This window comes from Megascapheus bottae, chromosome 1 (assembly GCF_031878675.1).
Source record: "Megascapheus bottae isolate mThoBot1 chromosome 1, mThoBot2.hap1, whole genome shotgun sequence".
NCBI lineage: Eukaryota > Metazoa > Chordata > Mammalia > Rodentia > Geomyidae > Megascapheus > Megascapheus bottae.
In genome coordinates this window covers 87,317,603-87,339,259 of record NC_143509.1, presented here as the reverse complement: position 1 = coordinate 87,339,259, position 21,657 = coordinate 87,317,603, and the positions used below count along the sequence as shown (strand labels likewise).

Here is a 21,657-nt window from a genome sequence, read left to right as displayed (position 1 = left end):
AGTACAGAGGAATCAAACTCAGGTCGTCGTGCATGCTAGCCAAGCACTCAACCACTAGGTCAAATTCCTGGCCCAAACAGTATGTTAACTGAACATACCGACAAACATAGGATTTCATGTAACATTGTGGATGACAATTGCCCTCAGGTCAAAAGAGAGGACCATAGTAACCATTGTAAAGTGCCAGGGCTGTGGCTTTTAAGATTGTCTGGCACCCAGGTACTGCCTGAGTTATATTGTTTTGAGATTCCTCAACCAAGTAAAAATATAATAATAAAGGTGAGTAACCAATGGAGTAGAAATGTATTCATTTTTTAGGGCCATTGGAACAAAATATGAATAAAATCAGAAATGTATTCCTTCTTAGCTCTGGAGGTTAGAAATCTAAAGTTAACTTGCCAACAGGGTTATCATGCTCCCTCTGAGATTCTAGGTAGATTTTTCCTTGTCCCCATCCCCAGCTTCTGGTAAGAATCATCAGTCTTTGAGATTTCTTGACATTCATCTATTATCAGAAGGCACTATCCCTTTGTGTCTTTTTTAAGAACCCCAGGCAGCTACACTGGGTTAAGAACTCATTTCAAATTCCCTCTGAATTCTGTCTGCAAAGACGCTATTTCCAAGTAAATTCACATGCAGATATAGCAGAGTTAGGAGATCCATATTGGGGGAGAGGGATGAGGTGGAAGCATAATTCAATCTAACAAAGCATTGTGGGAAAAGCAAGAAGCTCAAAGCTGTGTTAGAGTTACCTCTCAGCAGTCAGATCTGACCATTAGTTCTAGTAGGAGATGCACTAAAATGGTATGATTATTTGAGCTCTTCTTGATTAAAAAAAAAATGAGATACACCTCAAGGCAAAAAATGAAGGAACTAATTGAAACCTTGTGTTCAGGTCAAAACTTCAGTTTGAGGAACCAGGGATTACATAACAAATAACCTAAGCTCTCACTAATCCTTGCTGCAGTAGGAAGCATGGCTTATGAAAGAATGTACTGTGTTTGAACAATTTCTTCAGTTGGGCAGAGGATAGCTCTTCTTGTGTAACTGACTTTCCTCATTCCTCCCACTTAAAATGTGCTTTGATAAATATATTTGGAGTCGTTCACAACAAGAAGGACAAGAGAAAATTGAAATTTTAGTGCACTCTCTGAATCTCACCTCCACGTACAATAGTTTGAGTTTGGAATACTGAAATTATGGTTTAGAGTCCTCGCTTTAGTTAATTCTTGGGTAAAGAGCACCACTAAAGATTGTTAATTCACCATCTCCATCAACCTCATTCCCCGGTATTACTTCTCCTTAATTGAAATAAAGTGAGGATTTTTTGTTTGTTTTTTGTAGTTGAGTCACATTTTGGTTTGGTTCTGTTCTCAGAATGTGTCACATTGTAGAAATCATTGTTTGAGTGATATTTGGCTGATTATTCTCAAACTATATTAGTTTGTCTTTACAGGCTTATGAATATGAATGTGAAAGACAAGGTCTTGTTAGGATTCCATTGTGGCTTGGGCCAAATGGTATCACTTATTCTGCATCCTTGAGAGGGTTACACAAGTTTGGTAGGCATGTCAAAGGTAGTTCGAATGAGAAAAGAGCTCCATAGTCAGGCTTCAAGAGAATACCTGGAGGTTACAGACCATAGAACCAACTTGGAGAAAAGCAATTGTATTCATTAATGAAATCTCAATTCAGGTTGCTATAACACAAAACATTTCAGACTGAACAATTATAAACCAACATATATTGCTTATTGTTCTGAAGGAGAATACAAAATTAAGATAAGGGCAAACTTAGCATATGGTGAGGGCTTGTACTTTGCTTCCAAGGTGACCCCTTCCTTCTTCAACCTCTCAGTGAAACCTATTTTATAAGGACACTACTCCCATTTAGGAGGGTGGAGCATATATTACTTAACTGCTTTTCAGAAGCCTTAGGTCTCAATACTAGAGTTCCAATGTAAGAATTTGGGGAGGACACAGACATTCAGACCATAGCAATGTTCTAGTCTCACACCATCCTGAAACTGTCAAGCTTGCTCCAGTTAGGACAAGGCTTCACATCTAATACTCACAATGTATTTATTATGTGAACATGAAGGAATGAGGGGCAGTGGTTACCCTGATCAGGGGTTTGAATGCCACACAGAAAATGGCTGATCAAAGAGAATTTGCATTATGGAGACTGCTAAGGAAGCCATTATAGGAAACGCTGGTGCCAGGGCTAAAGAGAAACTGAATAAATACAGTGTTGTGAAGATATGGCAGGTATGGATACAAACAATCATTCGGACCACAATCAATCTGTCATTGTCATGAAAGTGAGATTTCTGACCCTAGCCAACGAGGGAAGGATGTGACCCTATTAAGGCATGAGGAGGATTTGGTTCTATTTTGGACGTGTCGAGTCTGAGGTGACTTCAGGACAGCTCAGTGAAGATGTTCTCTGGGAAGCATGAGGTCACTATCTCTGATCTGGCATGTTTATAAAGAACACTCCCAAGGGCACAGATTGCAGCTCTGTATCCTTTGCTGAATTCAGATGTCCTGTGCCGTGTTTACAGAACACATTGTGGTTATTCAGTTAAATCCTAGTTGAAATCTGTACACAGCATTTTTGATGAAAAGCTCAACTTTGACTAATATGAGGAGCCCTGCCTCTCTGTTGAGCCATTGGTGGGAGAAACTGGTAGTTTTAACTTTTTTTTTTTTTTTTTTTTTTTTGGCCAGTCCCGGGTCTTGAGCTCCGGGCCTGAGCACTGTCCTTGGACTTTCTCCAGGCTAGAGCTCTTCCACTTGAGCCACAGCACCACTTCTGGCTTTTTTCTATGTATGTGTATCGAGGAATCGAACCCGGATCTTTTTGCATGCTAGGCAAGCACTCTACCACTAGGCCAAACTCCCGGCCCAGTTTTAACATTTTTAATGCAGCAACTTCCAAGTAGTACATTCATCTGAAATCCATTTTTCACTGGCGAATGAAAAGAGATATGGGGATAGCTGAAAGCCATGTGCCCCATACAACTAATGAACAGAAGTAGATTTTAGGAACCAGAAATCTTATAAATCATCTGGCTACATTTTCTTTTTCCTTTCCTTTTTTTCTTCTTGTTTTTTTTTTCTTTTTTGTTTTCTTCTTTTGCTGTTTGATGGATTAACAGGATGTATTACTGAAATCTTCAAGACCTTATTTGAAAAGAATGATCAGAAAAGGTTTTGTTTTTGTTTTTGTTTGTTTTTTTTTGTCTATAAACAAGGCCATGGGGAGAGGGTAGGGAGAAATATTGCTGAGATGCCCAAAACAATCACATGTTTCAGATGGGCACTTGATTGGTGTACTCATAAAAACCATTTACAGGGGGAAAGTTGATGAGGAACCACATTGTGCCCTTACAACCAGAAGTTTCAGTTTCTGACTTCAGATGAATAGGGCAGAGGTAAAGGAACAGCATGGCATGCTGACATAGAACTACATATTCCTAAACCAGTTCTTTAACCTCCAAATTAAGGACACTTGTTTGCTTTCCCATAGACTCCTACAGGATAGAGTGGAAGAAGCCATTGTAACTCCACAGAAAGGACTCTCAGGTTCTAATTTTGACCTGTTCTTAAGAATTCTTTGGAGCCCTGGGTGGAATTTCTTCACCCTCTGCATGGCAGCCGCTTCACCTATAATTTTTACTTCTCTTTATATTACTTTCTCTGTTGACTGTCTGCCCCAAAGCCTTGTTTAAACAATCACATACCAGATATATAGAATACTTATATTTTTTGGATGATGTGTATTTCCTACTGAGAGAATCTCCCTTTCTTTTAGCTATTACAAGTGTAATTTTGGCTCTAGCTTGAGTCAAGATGATATGAGCTAGCTGAAGGTCACTTTCAGTTTACTTTACCATGCCTCCCAGGCACTGCTGATAAGAAAAAGACAAAGGACAAAGACAAAATTAACTTTTAATTTCACACACTAAGCCACAACAGAGAAAAACAGAGAGAAGGTAGGATCTCTTCTAACACTCAATGGAGAATTGTATGTCAGAAAACTTATCTGATTTAGCTTATGAGAGAGAACCAGTTCTGGAAACTATTTAAATCTATAATTATAGGTAATTCCCCTAGTTTTGAGCACTGAAAATTATAGTGATACATCTTTCTAACTAATACCAGTCAAAAAATCTTTCTAAATGAGACAGATATCTGAAAAACAAAACATTTTCTTCCTAATTGCTATAGTTTTCTACTTGACACTTTATTTAACATAATGGATAACAATATCCATCTTCTAAGACATTACCCAGCTTTCACTAATTTATTTCTGCAGTTTTGTAGCACTATGAAGAGTATCAGTAAAGTATGTCATTTTTTGGTTTCGGATTTTATTCATGAAACCAGATCAATAATTTTGTTTGGTATGTATTATCCATATAAAGCACCTAAGAGAGGGTGATATATATTAACTATGGCTTGATTTTACTTGACAGACCACCCCTGCATGAGGAAACTTAAGGTCAAATTACAGGTATTTTCAAGCAATAGATATGGAAACAATTTTTTTAGTCAACTTTTCTCAAACAAGCTTTTCATCTTTATTTAGAGTATCCTAATTTCAGCAATTTTATAATTACAAGTAAAGAAAACTCTTGGCTTCCAGAAAGCTGAAAGTTGGTAATAAAGTTTAAAAATACAAATGAATTATTATGGTGCTATTTTGTTTTACAAAAGTGAGAATTATCCCATTAAATATGCTATTTTCAATAATAAATATTGATTATTCAGAGGCCTATTATTATACAAAATATGTGCTACCTCTGCACCAACATTAAGATTCCTACTTAAAAGTCATATAGTGGTGGGGCACAGTGGTTCACCCATGTAGTTCTAGCTACTCAGAAGGCTAACATCTGAGGACCTCAGTTCAAAGCCAGCCTGCCACTAAAGAACATGAGATTCTTTTTTTTTTTTTTTTTTTTTTTGCCAGTCCTGGGCTTGAGCTCAGGGCCTGAGCACTGTCCTTGGGCTTTCTCAAGGCTAGCACTCTACCACTTGAGCCTCAGCACCACTTCCGGCTTTTTTCTATATATGTGGTTCCGAGGAATTGAACCCGGGTTTCCATGCATGCTAGGCAAGCACTTTAACCACTAGGCCAAACTCCCGGCCCCAGAACATGAGATTCTTATCTCCAATTAATCACTAGAAAATGGGAAGTAGGGCTGTGGCTCAAACAGTAGGGCAGTAGCCTTGAGCTGAAGAGTTCAGAGACAGCTCCCAGGCTCAGAGTTCAAGCCCCATCACACACACACACACACACACACACACACACACACACACACACACACAGGCACACAGGCACACAGGCAAACACGAAGTCATATAGCATTTCAAGAAAACATTTAGTACTGACTTTAGATTTGACAAACTAAAAAACTGGCCAGAGACCAAGAATCACTTAAAAATGATGGTACTTCAAAGCTACAAAATCATTCTGTTATACCCAACTATAGTCCAGGAATTTAAAATGAAGCAAAAACTACAAAGAAAAATAGCATTGAACACCATAGCATATATGATATGTACATAATCATTTTTAAATATTTGTATAGATGGTTTGACTACATAGAATTTCAATCTCCCTTTTGCAGACATAACATTAAATACTAAGTCCTATGCTGAAACTTAAGTGAACAGAGAAGCCCTGAAGGAATTTAAAATATTTTTAAGTTTTTGAAAACATATTTGCTGCTTATTGAAGGTAAGAATCTCAAGAACTTAGAGCCCCAAGCAGACTTTGAACTGTGATTTTCAGATCTCAGCTTCCTGAATAGATATTATTAGTGGCATAAGCCACTATCACATGGTTTTAATATCTCCATGTATCTGATCCATGTATCTGTCTCCCATATTGGACTGAATGCCATTTGTTTTTGAAGCATCAGTACCAAAGAAAGTGTGGCAGACAGTAACTGCCCACTTGTTTATATCAATCATCCTAAAATCACATTGGATTAAAAGTGGATCCAGGTATTTATACCTGTATCTAAGGTTAATGTGGAAAAAAATGTGGATATTCACGGTCAGCTCTGTGGAATGAAACTTCCATACTTAGCTGAATCCATCCCCGATGGAGTTTATCTGTTGCAATTATGACAGCAAAAAATACCATAAATCACCCTCCCTTCTTACATCTCATCTGATTTGTTTTAAATCTACCAAAATAGAAGACAAGGGACATGATCTAGGTGTGTTTTTAGTTCTAAAAGCATGAGCTTCTGGTTTTACTTGGGCAAAATTCAATGTAAAGTGTCTTTCTTACTATTTTGAGGGCAGTTTATGCCTGGTGCTACTGATGTCACTGTCTCAGAGTCTCAGAGATAGCATGCTGTTTACACACAACAGTGCCTCCCTGCCTCTGATAGCTGATCCTATCAGACATGGTTATTTCCAGCTGTCTTTGGGAGGGGAGGGAGCAGACAGCTGCTGAGTCCAAATTTGCCTTTCTTGCCACTGGAGAGGGAAGTAATCAGTCACACTCATTGTAGGGCTCTTAGAGTCTTAAACAGAAATTTTGGGGAATGTGACTTCACAGTGATATATAACTTCACGTAAGTGGGAACTGCGAGCCAGGGCAGTTTTTCACCTTTTCATTATGCTTGTAAATTTGTCTATGAGCTAGCTAGGGTTAGAATTGCAGGAGATGGTCAGAGATAATTAAGAAAAATGTTCAATCAGAACAAATGAACTCAGGGAAAATAAGAAAGTGGCTCAAGTTTATAATCGATGAGTGATATTTTTATAGGTATATAAGTATATGTTGGTTAATTGAACCAGTTTGTAAATATGTAGAAATCTTACATCATAATGGTTCAAAACAGTAATATCACAAGAATTTAAAACTACTAAATAATAGGATAGGGAAGGAGGGAAATCAAGATGGGGGGGAGAGGGAAAGGGGAGGGGGGAAATGGGAACCATGACATGAGAAAGGGTATCAATATTTGTGAAGTAATGTACCTTCTATCTGGTGAATATAATGTAACCCTTCAAATAATTCCAATAAAAAATATATGAAAAGAAAAACCTACTGAATAGTCTAGGAAGGAAGCTAGTCTTAACCAGACCTTCCCAATCTGGGTGGATGCTGGACAGTATTTTTTGTGCCAAAAGTTGGGTGCTTAATTTTCTAATTAAGCACTTGAAAGAGAATAATAGTTATATTTGATAAAAGGCAATAAGGATTATTAGTCATATCATCAAAAAGGCACTCAATTACCAAGGCACTCCAGCTCCAGCGTGCATGCTCACTTCATTTGGTATATTTTTTTAAAGGTCCAACTGAGAATTCTGAAGCTGGAGTCAGGCTTCTAATTAGCAACGCTGTGTGATATGTTGGTAAAGGACTGTCACTTCTGCCTCAAATGGATACTGAATCCCTTGAAACAACTGGAATATCTATTCATCCATTTCTTCCCGTTTGGATCCTGCTGGAACAGCTTCTATTTCATGCCACACTGCAGCGAAGCTCTTTGGAAAGAGTCATAAGCTCTGAATAGATATGACCTCATTTCCGGTGGGATAGCAGCAGCTCCCCCAAACCAAAATTTCCTGCTTAAAGTTGAATTCTGAGACAGTCCTTTTAGCTGATGTAAGCTTGACAAAAGAATTTGAAGGATTGGTTTGGACGTTAGCTTCTCACAGTGGATGGGGGGCCCTAAAGGATTTCTGCCCTCAGTTCTCTCAATACAGCAATTTCATTTATACAGATTATTTTAAATGGCTGATAAGCAAAGAATGAAGTTTAGCCCGATAGAGGACAAAGTAAGGCACTAGGGAACTTAAAAAAACAAATCATCGCTCACCTTCTTCTTTTGGAGGAAATACAGAAATCATTAGTAAATAAATATGATGCTAATGAAACTCAAGTCTTTGGAAATCTCTAGCACTATATTGATACAGTTAAACAGCAACAAACTGTTTGGAGCTAAGGGTTGAACTTCAGAGACTCAAACTGCTAAGCAGAATATTTACCAGAATTGAATTTTCATCAGGAAGTTAGAGTAGTAATTATTTGTGTATTTCTATTGAAAAGTGTTCCCGCTTTTATCATCGGCTTAAGCAATAATTAGTTCCACAAGGTTATAGATAATAGAAAATTTACATATTACAGAGAGATCAAGTCCTTGGTTGGAATAAAAAAAACACTTAGAACATAAACTAAAAAGGAGTCTTACTTTTTGGTTATAAAACATTGCAAGACATTTTGCAATAACCATCAAACCATTTTAATATGTCTGCCAAGTACAATGAAACATCTATCTAGCCTCAATTTGTTGGGAGAATTTAGTTATTTTTAGAGAATATTGAGAAATTTGTTTTTCAGATGCTAGTTTTCTAGCATTTTTGAAGAAACTTTAACTGATCTGTTCTATACTAAGAAAGGACTTTCACAAAACAAACTCACAGTGCCATACTGCTTTTTGTGTTCCAAGAACTTTCTTGCTATCAGTGCATTTCTTAAATTTTTATCACCTGGAAAGTACAAGTACTTCTCTCCTTGAACATTAACTCAAATCCTGTCTGTTTTCTTATAGCAAAATCTGTCGATAGCAAGGAGCACTAAATAGCAGAAACTATGCTTAGCCAAATGAATTATGCTTGAAATTCTCCAAAGGACTCGTCATCTATATAATATCCTCTTTCTCCATCTTCTCCCAGGGTTCTAGCCTGAGGCCCCAGACAGCTAGGTCAGTGTAGGGGGTGCCCCTGGGAAAACTGAAATACCAGAATGTTAAGTAATTTGCTCAAGTTCACACAGAGGTAAGTGGCTGGTAGGTAATGAACTTCAGAGTTTTAGTGCATAGCCCCGGTATTATTCAACTTCATCTGGCTTCATCAACACAATTAATAAAAGCTATAAAGACTCAATGTCTACACCTGGGCGAGGAAGGATGGGTTGTGGGGGTCTTGTTTAGTATAAGGATTCTATTAAAGCTTATTTTAGGCATAGAAAGGCAGGTTCCATTTTACTACCTAATAATTCATATTGCCAGAATAGACAATACATGGGTTAAAATTGAAAATACCACATTTTAGGTGACTTAAAGGCATTTAAGCATTATATTTTCACCCAACAAAACTAAAAATTGAGAAATATTTGAAATAAAGATTTAAAGTAAGTGTTACTTGACATCTAGGACAAATAATGTGATTATAATCTAGCAATTTTTTATTGTTGGTATAATGTATAGAGGGGTTACAGTTACATTGGTCAAGTAGTAGGTGCATTATTTCTCACACATACCCCTTCTCATGTTTATGAATATTTTTTAAGCTTTTGTTATTCCAAAAAAGTCTGAGATTATGTAGAAAAGCAATGAAGACTTCAATTATACTTTTGTTGCTAACATTTCACTATATTTGGTTTGTACATGATTTTGTTTTGCTTAAATATATCTAAGTGAATTATAGATATAATGACATAATATGTAGTTGTGACTTGCAGTAATTCCTTTAACCTTTTTAGAACTTGATTTTCTACTCTTGTAAGGTAGTTTTGCCAGTTTATCTTCAGTGTGCTTGATCAAATAGCTCTAAGTATCTAAGGCTTAACTCTTCTCAATGGTTTAGTTATTTTTTTAATTATTTTCTTAAATTGCTTGTGCAAAGAAATTTCAATGGGACACATTCAATTATGTGCACAATGAACCTTTAGCAGAATCATCCCTCTCATCATTCTCCCCACTCAATATTTACTAGTTTTAATCTGAGACATGGGCTGGAAAAAAATGAGATCATGGTCAACAAGTAGATAGAAGTCATTGTTGTTAGGCCTTTTGGTCTAACTTTTATTTAATTTCCCATGAATCTACTGTCTCTTACAAACTGAGCCACTATCAGATGGAAGGGGATCCAATAATATGCCTTCTTCTCAATCTGTTGTTAAACTCAGCTTTACTTTTATCATCACAGAAGCATGTCTCCCATAGAAACCTATATATAAAAACATATGCCTCTAAGAAGTAAGGACAACTTTTTCATTTCTTTTCTGTAATTTTCTGTGACACTTCTCTGATTGTTATAATATCCAAGAAAAAATTAAAATAATATCTTGTTATCATCCTCTGATAGGTAAGTCATGCTAAACTACCTTAATTACATAGACCATATATTCTAAAATTATGTTACCCCAGATATGCTCCAAACAAGATTTATTTGTTATCTTTGCTTGTTATGCTTCTTCGGTTACTTTTTCTAAAATCTTTTTGAAGTTGTTTCTGTGAGCTTCTATGAAGTCTCAAATAGTTCTTAAAATAAACAAGTGGTTTCACTTTGTTTGCTTGTTTACTTCTAATTTAAAAGAAAGAATGTAAATTGGCTATATTATCCTTTTTAAGGAAGTTAAAATAAATAAAATTACCATCTCTGTTTCAGATATCCCCAACATATCATTTCTAAATGGCCTGACACATTCACTTCCACTTTCGTGTTATCAAGATCTCATTTTTCCCATCACATATGAAAAACAGTGAAAAAGTTAAACCTTCAAAACTGAGAGTGGGGAGATAATGGATATTGAAGAAGAAATGGCATAACCACTTTAACACTTTAGAAAAACTAAGTTCCAACATTAAGTAGATTGCCTTGGGTCAAACTACATATGAACAGAGAATGGAACCAGAACAATATTACTTTCCAGTAATGCCACAGTAGAACATTGTATTACAGGGCCTATGTCCTTCTAAAAGATTGTGGCACAAATGACCTCAGATACTATATACTTTGGCCCAAAAGGCAATAAAGCTCTTCTTGACAACCCAGTTTACATTTGTGACAGTACATTTTGTCAAATTGGTCTATAGCTAAGACCCTTAGTTCAGGAACCTGTGAGCATTATAGCAAAGGTTTGTCAGAAGTCTCCTATGCTTGTTTATGTGCCTGACACACCATACGCAGAAGTAGACTAGAGGTGATTCTCTTTGGAGGGAATCTATATACTCACAACTTAGTGGTATAAGAAGACCCAGCTCAGCAACTTCTTTTCAATCTCTTTTTAATACTAGCTTCACTCTTGCCTCCAGGGAAATGTATTTCCTCTTCCCATATGGTTCTGTTGGGACTGCCAATCATGACATGTCTACACCTGAAGATCTGAATCATGGACCCCACACCACATTCAAATTCTTTACAGGCTGTGAGTATGACACAGGCAGGGAACCATTGGAGCAGTTGTGCAATGTGAGGTGTGGAAACTGGTAGTAAAACCCTTCTCTTTCTTTTGGATCATGCATTATAATGATGATCCTTGACACCTTTTCCTGACACGGAAGTTGGTGAGAGCTGTGGTTATGCAGAGAAAACAAGACATACAAGATCTGATAGAGAGACAGAGTCCTGACCTCCAATGTACTAACACACATTTGGAATTCTTTGGTGTACTTTAAAGAAAAGAATTTTCCTGCTTTTGTTAGATGTAATTTAAATCCTAGTGAATTCCTATGCATGCAAAGCTCTGCTTTTCCAAGGAACCAAGTCTACAAGGCTTAAGGCATTAAAAACTAGGGGTTTGTACCTTGCCACAATTCTGTATGCTTTGGAAACTGAAAACTGCTTTTCCTCAGAGTAACCAATCTGAAAGAAAAAAAAAAAAAAGAAAAGTTTGTGCTTTCTTTTTGTTTAGAAGTATCAAAGGCTTCATCATTTAGACCTGAATAATAGAACAGCTTCAAGTTTCAGAGAGTAGCTTGGCTGAATATAGTTGAGGAAGGAAACTTCAGAATCACTTGGAAATCTTTCTTAGAAAAACATATCATCTTGGCAACATCACTGAGGATTAGTCTCCTGAGAAAAATGGACAAAACTAGTTACTCTTCCCCAGGGAGAGCCACTGAGAAAGAAAGGCATAGGATCCAGGACCCACAAGTTAGTATAAGACGACCTCATCTGCCCCAATTGCCTTGTTCTAACTTGTAGTTCAGAAATTGGCTGTCTGCGTATGTAACAGTAATTTAGGAGCCCCCAACATGTACCACCTTAGAACTGGAATGCAGTGGCTACAGCTCCTGTGACTACCACATAGAGCTAGTCGTGGAGAAACACCAGTGCAGAAGAGCCCTCATCTGGGCCAGGAGTATTGGCCTAGTGGTAGAGTGCTTGCCTAGCATGCACGAAGACCCGGGTTCAATTCCTCTGTATCACATAACATAGAAAAAAGCTGGAAGCGGTGCCAAGGCCAAGTGATAGAGCTCTAGCCTTGAGAAAGTCCAAGGACAGGGCTCAGGAGCTGAGCTCAAGGCCCAAGACTGGCAAAAAAAAAAAAAAAAAAAAAAAGCCCTTATCTGTTTCCTCTTCACTCAGCACAGGTTGCAAAACCGGACTGTCTCTCCTTAGATCCGCAGGACATATATGGGGCTAGAAAGTTTGTGCGTAGGACAAAGGCAAAAGGAAGGTGCCAGAAACGTAGTTAGGGAGACTGGATTCTTCATCAATTAACTGAAAGTAAAGAGAAAGTGACTATCTTTGAATCGGGTTTTATTGGTCGCATTTTCTGCATAAGGAACCACCCTACATATATCTTTATTATTAAAAAAAAAAAAAAAGTAAGCTGGGAACAGGTGGCTCACCCTACTCAGGAGGCTGAGATCTGAAGATTGCAGTTCAAAGCCAGCCCAGGCAGAAAAGTCCTGGTGAGAGTCTTATCTCCAATTAGCCACTCAAAAACTAGAAATGGCGCTGTGGCTTAAAGTGGTAGAACTCTAGTCTTGAGCACAGAGAGGGCTCAGGGAAAGTACCTAGGCCCTGAGCTCAAGCCCCATGGCTGAAAATAACCAACCAACCAAACAAACAAATAAATATATAGTTATTAAAGGTGCTTAGGATAGATTGACCTAATCTCATTTTGTAAGGGATTTGAATATCACAGACACCATAAACTGTATTCTCCAATATTCAATTTACTTACTGTGAAGTCTTCAAGAACATAGGTCCTTAGAGAATTAATTGGTGAAGCATTAATAAGCAGAGGCTTCACTTTCCCCTAATTCTGATCAGACATTCTTCAGCAACTCGGAACATTTGTAGGCACACAGTTATCATCTCAAGGAAGGGAATATAGTTTGAAAATGGGAAAGTAAAATGACAAATGATCAGTTCTTACCTGTAGATGGGAGATACCTACAAGTGTCTTCATGTACAGACGATACTGTGTTGCTGCTATATTCTCTTCTCAGGGGTTAACTTTATTAAGAGACCAAGTTGTGAAGTTCTCTTGGCAATTACTTGGGGTATTGCTCTTCTGTTTTGCCTAAATTACTGTCTCATAACCTCTGTCCTTTGTGATTTATTGGGTGCCTTTCACAATCTGTAACCAATTTCTATTATCTAGTCTTGTGCTTTTGTTATTCCATCTTCTAGAAATGGTTATGAGGCTGTCTAAGTCTGTTCAAAACTCCCTTCAGCCATCACTGTCAGGCGCTTGACAGAGATTTCTCTTGATACCGGCCAGGATCTTGCTTCACCCTCTAGTCTGAATGTTCTAGAGACATTTTTGGTTTCAACAGAGGCAATTAATCATGCACATTTATGACCTGCAATCTCCAACAAAGTTTCAGGATGTACCCAATGGGAGAGTTCACGGACTACAAGGCACAAGGCCAGCTCAGGCTTGGGAATACTTGACGCTCTAGTATTTCTGGCTCTAATAAACATTGCCTAAGCCTCTCTTTAAAGAAAGAAAAATAATTTTAAAAAAAATCAAAACAAGAAACAACAGAAGAAATCCATAGTCCAATGTTATGGTAAGAGAGGAACAGAATCAAAGAAATTATACTAAGGATTTTCTTTCTTTTGTTTCAAATGTCCTCTATCTAGACATCTTTTTCCTGTCCTTCCCAATTGTTTCTTCTCCGCTTTACTATCTGATATAAACTGAAATTTGGCTCAGACTTTAAATATTCTGCAGAACACTCTTAGAGTGTCTTAGTCATGGGCAAAGCTGGTTATAAATTATGTTGTTGTTGTAGTGGTTTGTGGATATAAACTGAAATTTGAAAGGATACCATTACACTGATAACAGGAGCACAGATAAAATGAGGAAGCAATAAAATCATCATTCAGTTTAAATTTATATTTCCAACTAGGTTAGCAGTTGTCTTCAAAACTAGTGCAGAGGTTTTACTCTTAATTTTTTTCTTTTACAAATTATATATAAGTAATGTTTATTCCTTGAAATGAAATCAAATAACATAGATTTCGAAATATTGCACAAAATTTCAAAACTTGATTCCGTATAAGGAAAAAATTATTACAACTTAACATTTTTTTAGATTTGAAAACTGTTTATTTATGCTACTGCATTTTTAAATGCATGGTACATAATATATAAAAATTTGTCTTTTTAAATAATATTGTTTTGCGTGCATAGGCTAATAATAAGCATAGTCTTCTTATGCTCTTTATGCTTGTATAATATAGATATGATTATTCATGGTTGAGGCCATATATAGACTTGATATTTATTTATTTATTTATTTATTTATTTATTTATTTATTTTATTTGTTGTCAGTCGTGGGGCTTGAACTCAGGGCCTGAGCCCTGTCCTTGGACTTTTCTCAAGGCTAGTGCTCTACCACTTGAGTCACAGTACCCTGTCCAGCTTTTTCTATGTATGTGATATCGAGGAATCGAACCCAGGTCTTCTTGCATGCCAGGCAAGCACTCTACCACTATGCCAAACTCCGGGCCAGACTTGATATTTAATAGGAAATTTCATAGATTATTTATGAGCCAATATTTAATGAATGTATTCAACAAACAGTGAGTTAGAAACATGATATCTTTTTTATTAAAATATTTTATTAACACTGATTTTTTTACATCATATGTCAAATGTCATGTTTAACAAACAAGTATTCAAGAAGGGAATCTCTATATGCAATCACTAGCACATAAATTTTAGAACATAATTAAAATTAAGCTGAGAGTTTGTATGTCACAGATACAAATCGATTTGTAAAATATATAGAGTATATATCCCATCATAGATTTTTATGTCTGTGTAGTTATATATCCAAGACTGTCATTGACCTTGAGTACCGAAATATTGAGTCATAACTCTTGTATTGCTTGTATCTAATATACCCATATCAAAGAGACCGTGTACCTTTTGTTCCTTTAGTCTTGACTTATCTCACTCAACATGATTTGTTGTAGTTTCATCTACTTCCCAGTGACTGCCATTATTTTATCTTGTCTAGTGGCTATGTAGAATTCTACTGTATATCTGAACCACATTTTTGTATCCATTCATCTGTAGTGGGTATCTGGGTTGTTTCCTTTGCTTAGCTATTGTGACCACTGCAGCAATGAACATGGCTATGCAGGTATTCTTATCATATTCTGGGTTATGATGCTCAGGTAGATGCCCAGGAGTGATATGGCTGGATGGTAACGAAGGCCTATTTTTAGTTTTTTTGAGGAACCTCCAAAATGCCTTCCAAAGTGGCTGAAATACTTTACATTCTCACCAGCATGGCAGTAGGATTCTTCTTTCTCCACATCCCCACCAGCAGTTGTTGTTGTCTGAGTTCAGAATTTTGACCATTCTGATTGGCTTAAGGTGGTATCTCCGGGTTGGTTTGATCTGCATTTCCTTTATGATCATGAATGATGAGCATTTTTCTCATATATATCTTTGCCATTTTAACCACTTCTTTTGATGTTTCTCTTTAGTTCTCTTGCCTATTTAGTATCTGGTTTGTTGGGTTTGGGGGGATTTGTTTCTTGAGTTCCCTGTTTGTCTGATGCATTACTGGTAAATATCTTTTCCCAGTTGATTGGCTATGAAGTAGGTATGCCTTTTTCTGTACAGAAACTTCTTATTTTTAGGTAGTCCCATTTGTTGAGACTCTCCCCAATCTATTGTGACCCTGGGACTCTGTTCAAGAAGTTTTTGCCTGTGCCTATGAGTTCCAACTCTATCTTGTAGCAGAGAAATATGATAATGTTTTGTGGATATTAAATTTTATTAGAGAGATAAATCCAAACCAAATATATGTGTAAATTATGGGGCAGGAGGTAAGGAAGAATTTTTGGTAATTAAACTCTCATGATGACTAAGCAAAATAAATTCTAGGATATGGAATCAAGAGATTTAGCTTTGTGATTGTTACATTAAGAACATGTAATATGTGAAGTTATTTCTTTTCTCTTTTTTCCTTATGGTTTATCTAATGTTGTTACTGTATCTGACTTTGGTACCTGGTATATTGTATATACATTTCTTTAAGTAGGGAAGGGAAGGGGAAAAACAAGATGATTGGGAAGGGGTTAGGGAGAGAAAGTGGGACAAAAACATGAGAAGGGTTATCAATGTTCAATGTACTCACTACTTGACAAATGTAACTGTAATCCTTTTATACATTACCCCAACAATAAAATACAATTTAAAAACTCGCATGGCTCAAAAATAATGTCCAAATGATAAGAATGATGCTATGATCTCTAATAGGCTTTGGGCAATGACATCCTATAAGGCAAGCTCTTTTTTTTTTTTTTTTGCCAGTCTTGGGCTTGGGCTCAGGGCCTGAGCACTGTCCTTGGACTTTCTCAAGGCTAGAACTCTACCACCTGAGCCTCAGCACCACTTCCAGCTTTTTTCTATGTATGTGGTACATAGAACCCGGGTCTTCCTGCACGCTAGGCAAGCATTCTACCACTAGCCCAAACTCACGGCCCCAAGGCAAGCTCTTTGCAAGTCCATCACTCCTGGTCTGTTGACCTTGAAAGTCTTGCAAGGTTGCATTTATATGTAGTTAAACTGTTCTTGAACCCTTTCCACAATATACTGAGTACAAAGAGTCTTTTCTCTGTTTCAACTATGTATAATTTATCTTATCATCTATTGCTTTCCTTCTCCTCCAACTTTACCTATTCTTTCGGCACTGTAAAACACAACAACAAAAAATTACCCTGCAGTAAGGACCATAAGATATAATCCTTGTCCTCATTACTTTTTCTTTTAATATGCCATACCTTCATATTATGTTATAGCTGAAATAGTACACTCATAGTTTCTTGGCTTAGTTTTATGATGGATCTATTTGTGAGTTTATCAGGTTGTTTTGTAGCTCCAATACCAAGAATAACCTGTTTCCATTTTCATCAGATGAGGGCCAAGAGCTAGGAAAAAGATGTAGTTATATTAGCAATTCCCCTAGGAAATATTCCCATCTTTTTCTGTACTGTTCTACAAAGAAATTGCAATGTCATCACAAAAGAGACCGAGATTGTACTCAATTTTAAATTATCAAAATATTTCTCAGAAAATATAACTTCTGAATAAGGGAATAAAACCCATTTCCATAAAAGCACTGTTTCCTTTCTCTCCATGTTTCAAATCAGCACTGTGGAAGGAAAAGACATTCAGCCTGAAGTGAATACCTCATGTCAAATGCAATCTAAGCAATCATCGGATAGCGCATTCAATGGAGTAATGGAGAAATTTAAAGAAGAAGTAACTGAAAAAATGTGAATTTTACAAGAGTCTCATCCATCATGCTAAATCTTGGGTAATTTATAACCACCAGCATTTCACGTGGCTCATGATTCTGTCGGCTGGGAAATTCAGGATCAAGGGCTGCTGTATCTAACTGGTAAGGGCCTTCTTGCTACATCATAATGTAGAAGAGGGCAGTGAACAGCAAGACAATATACATGAAACAAAGACCCAGAGATGGGGAACTCTCATCAGTAACCCTTTCTCTCAATCCCATGATAACAGCATTAATCCATTCATGACAATCGTTCTTCCTAATCATCTCATACTAGGCCTCATTTCCCAGCATCGTTGCTCTGGGGATTAAATGTCTAACACACCAAACATTGGTTACACATTCAAATCATAGCGCAGAGTAATGGAAAGCCCATAAATGATGGGGAAATTGTGAGGAAGTTAGTTTTGACATCATCGGGGTTGAAAGGCCAAAGAAAGTGGGGGCAGCTGGAGAAGAAAAGCCTCCCTTGGGAACTTCATAGTTCTGTTAGGGTCCCCCAACTCACTCACACCTCAGAAGACCAGGAGTTGAGGGTGCTTCTCATTGATGACCTAACTGAAAATCTGAGAGAGTGTGAACACAGCTCATGGTGATCGGTGGCTTTAGCAAAAAAGCCGCATGGGAAAGGACAGAGAAAACCTGCAGGGCAAACTACATCAGATCCTGCCTTAGATGAAATCTCAAGGTCCTAGGCCTTGTCTTAGTTCTCTAGGCTAGATGGAGGTTAGAGGTCATCTCTAACCTTCAAGGTTCTTTAAATCTTCTCTAATAACGTGTCTTGTTTGAACAGAAGGAAGTAAACTACTGATAAGAATTGTTGGAAGTTATATCTGAAAGGTTTTTTTCAAGTCAAAGTCCTTGTTTCTTGAAATAGTCTTTGAGTGATTATATTTTTACCATTAAGAAAAAAGATTTCAGAGATAAGTAACCTATTTTGTAGACTTGGGATGCAGTTCAGTTAGTAGAGTACTTATCTAGAATGTATGAGGCCATAGGGCTTTAAAAGAAAACTGATTTTAAAGGAGATAATCTGGATGCCTGAATAACAAATAATGATGAAGCTTTTATTTGGTTTTCGTGTGATATCAATATGAAAGTGAAATAATTATAGTGTTTAACTTTTATATTTTGCCACATTTGGTATTACTGCTTATCAAAACTAAATAATATTGATAGGATTTGATGCTACAGAATTACAAATTCCCTGAGACTGCTGTGCATGGGTCTTTGTGTCTCTCTGGCATCTGTATAATGGGTTTACTGGTGATTTCATAGACTAATTGCATTCTGATAAGCATGTGTTAAATAGTGTACTAAGTTCCTTTTAAACAATAATTCCATTCAGTCACCAAAAGACTTCTCAAAGTTTATAAATGAGAGGAAAAAGTTTTCATTCTCGAAAGTTAAATAACTTGCTCCAGGTGTTACAGACAGTAAGCATTAGTCAGGAATCAGTTTACATCTTAATGACCTGGAAGTTCATAAGCCAACAAGATATTTCAAGAGCTTTCTACATTGACTGGTCAAAAGCATTGAAGACATAAAAAAAATGACTTTTATCATAAGTATCAGTACACTTGTCATGAGGAATGTAAGAAACTCTCTAGATTTAAGTATATTAAATTGAGATAAGGCGGTTTAGATAATTGCTCAAGTGACTAATGCAGAATAGAGTAAGAAAGGTATATTAAAATTAGTATAGGGGCCGGGAGTTTGGCCTAGTGGTAGAGTGCTTGTCTAGCATGCACAAAAACCCTGGTTCGATTCCTCAGTACCACATACATAGAAAAAAGCTGGAAGTGGTGCTGAGGCTCAAGTGGTAGAGCTCTAGCCTTGAGAAAGCCCGAGGACAGTGCTCAGGCCCTGAGCTCAAGCCCAGGAGTGGCAAAAAAAGAAAAAAGAAAATTAGTATAAAACTGTATGACACAGGGTAAGCAAAGGGTTGCAAATGAATTGACTGAAGTGTAATAGACTCTGTGGAGGCTACAAATAGTGTGGTTCTTAAGAAGATGAAGTCAGAGCTTAACAAAATAAGTACCAGGAAATGAGTACTTGCAAGAGGGGAAAGATAAAGCCATGGAGGGTAGAAGAATGAAGCAAGAAGGAGGAAGAATACAGGCAAAAAAATTCATTGTTTATACCACAGAACTGAAAAATATAAGGGAAGGAGAGGGTGAAAGGAGGATGATGATGTTGAAGTGATAACCCCAGATCAAGATGTGGAGCACACATACATTTCTTCGTTAAAAGGGAAAAAAACTTCAATATATAACCTAAAATGAAGATAAGTGAGGGAAAGGGTGGGTTGGGAGTGATAGGTGAGGATGCTGGAAAGGGAAAGTGATCAAGATACACTGTATTCATTAACTGCTTCAGTGAGTGGTGGCTCCTTTGTATAGCTTTTTAAAAAAGAACGGAAAATGTTCAGAAAGAATATGAACGAAGGTGGTGGCCCACCAAAAATGCACACAGCCTCAGCAGGTGGGGGATGACATGAGGCTCTTCCAGATGGAGAAAACCCACAATGAAGCTGGCACATAGAGGGTGTATGAGGGAGGAAGTGGGGAAAGTAAAGAAAGAAAAGACTAGAAATGTAAGTTGAAACCTAGTGATTAATTTACATAATTGTATGATCACGCAGTACTTATTTCTAGAACCTGTTGACAGGGAGCTCATCAAGTATCATGATGAAATGTGAAAACATTTTGTCTCCTGGATTTCCCTGATCTAGCAATTTGCAACCTTGCCAAGAAAGCAAATGAAGTCCATACAACCACTGAACCACTGTTTCCTCTATTACAATTTCCACAATAATGGTGATGTGATCCTCATACAGTTCAAATTTGACATTCTCTTACTTTCTTTGCTATCGCTCTTCCTTTCCAACGTTCAATGTACTAGTTTCTTCACCTGCATCTCTTACCATAGTCCAGTTACACCAAAGTTCTCTCTGTTCCAAGACATGCTCTTTCTCTGGAATACACCTGCACCTCTAGCTGAGCCATCTCCCAAGAACCCAGTTTCACAGATCCTACTTCTATGAAGTCATTCCTGTGGCTTTTTTTTCATATATTTTTATTGTAATTAATAGAGGGGTTACATATTTGCCAGATAGATGGTGCGTTAATTCCCATACATTGATACCCTTTCACATGGCTTTCTGCAGTGGCTTCCCCCTGCAGACTACCCTGTGTCGGAGAGTCATTTGTGCACATCTATGTGTGTGCTTGTGACAACATTAGTAATGTTAATTTAAATTCCAGAGGACTTTTCTTCTTTGTTTTTACCATTCCCTGTTCCTGGAACAAAGTAGGTGATCAGCAAGTGAGTCAATGAACGAACGAATGGAGTTGTGGCTGATGTCTTGTGCAAAGATGTAACTAGGAATTTATAAGATTAAGAGCTTTCTGGTTGCTCTTCTTAGGTTCTTAGATGATGAGACTCTTCTTTCCTTCCTCTGAAGTGTTGGTTAAAAACAAAACAAAATGAAATGTAAAAAGTTCAGTGTTCTTAATCTGTCTAGGAGATTGCAATATGATCTTACAGTTGTGGTAGTCATAGTCTGTTTTAACTTCAAACATTCTCAAATTTGTTCATTTCAGCTTTTGAAGTTATGTTCTTTCTTTACTTAATTTCAATGCTATGTACTAATAGGTTTTAAAGTTATAGTACTTGTCCTGTGTTTTCCAGAATTAATGAAAGCATCCCAACTCACTTGTTTGGAATCACATTTATAGTCTTTTTAGAGTAATGAGTTTTCATTTCATTCCATGATTTCTTTCAAGACAAGTATTGTCACTCAGATTGTATAGAGAAAGTTCTTCAATTTATTTTAATCAATGCTTATAAAATATAAAGATATACATTTTATCATTTATATATTTGTTATTCACTTGCCTTCTGAGGCTTGCAGGGGACACAGGAAGACAAAGAGGGAAAGAGAAAAGAAGGGAAATAAAGTCTGTGCCTGTAGCTCAAACCTATACCTTAGCTACTCAGGCGACTGAGATCTGAAAAATTGTAGTTTGAAGCCATGCTTGACAGAAAAGTTGCTAGATTTCATTTCCAAAAAGACATACAGATCACTGAGATTGAACTTAGTTCAAATCCCACA

The 21,657-nt window shown here is 37.0% G+C and overlaps 1 long non-coding RNA gene across 2 annotated transcripts in view; it reads right to left on the bottom strand.

Moving 5' to 3' along the window:
* Nucleotides 1–11,609, bottom strand: part of LOC150069560 (uncharacterized) — a 182,843-nt gene extending 171,234 nt beyond the window's left edge. For both annotated transcript variants that reach the window (XR_016535549.1, XR_016535550.1), the window contains exon 1: nt 11,563–11,609. This is a non-coding gene — a long non-coding RNA (uncharacterized LOC150069560). The remainder of the gene's footprint in view (nt 1–11,562) is intronic.
* Between the last annotated feature and the right edge of the window lie 10,048 nt (nt 11,610–21,657).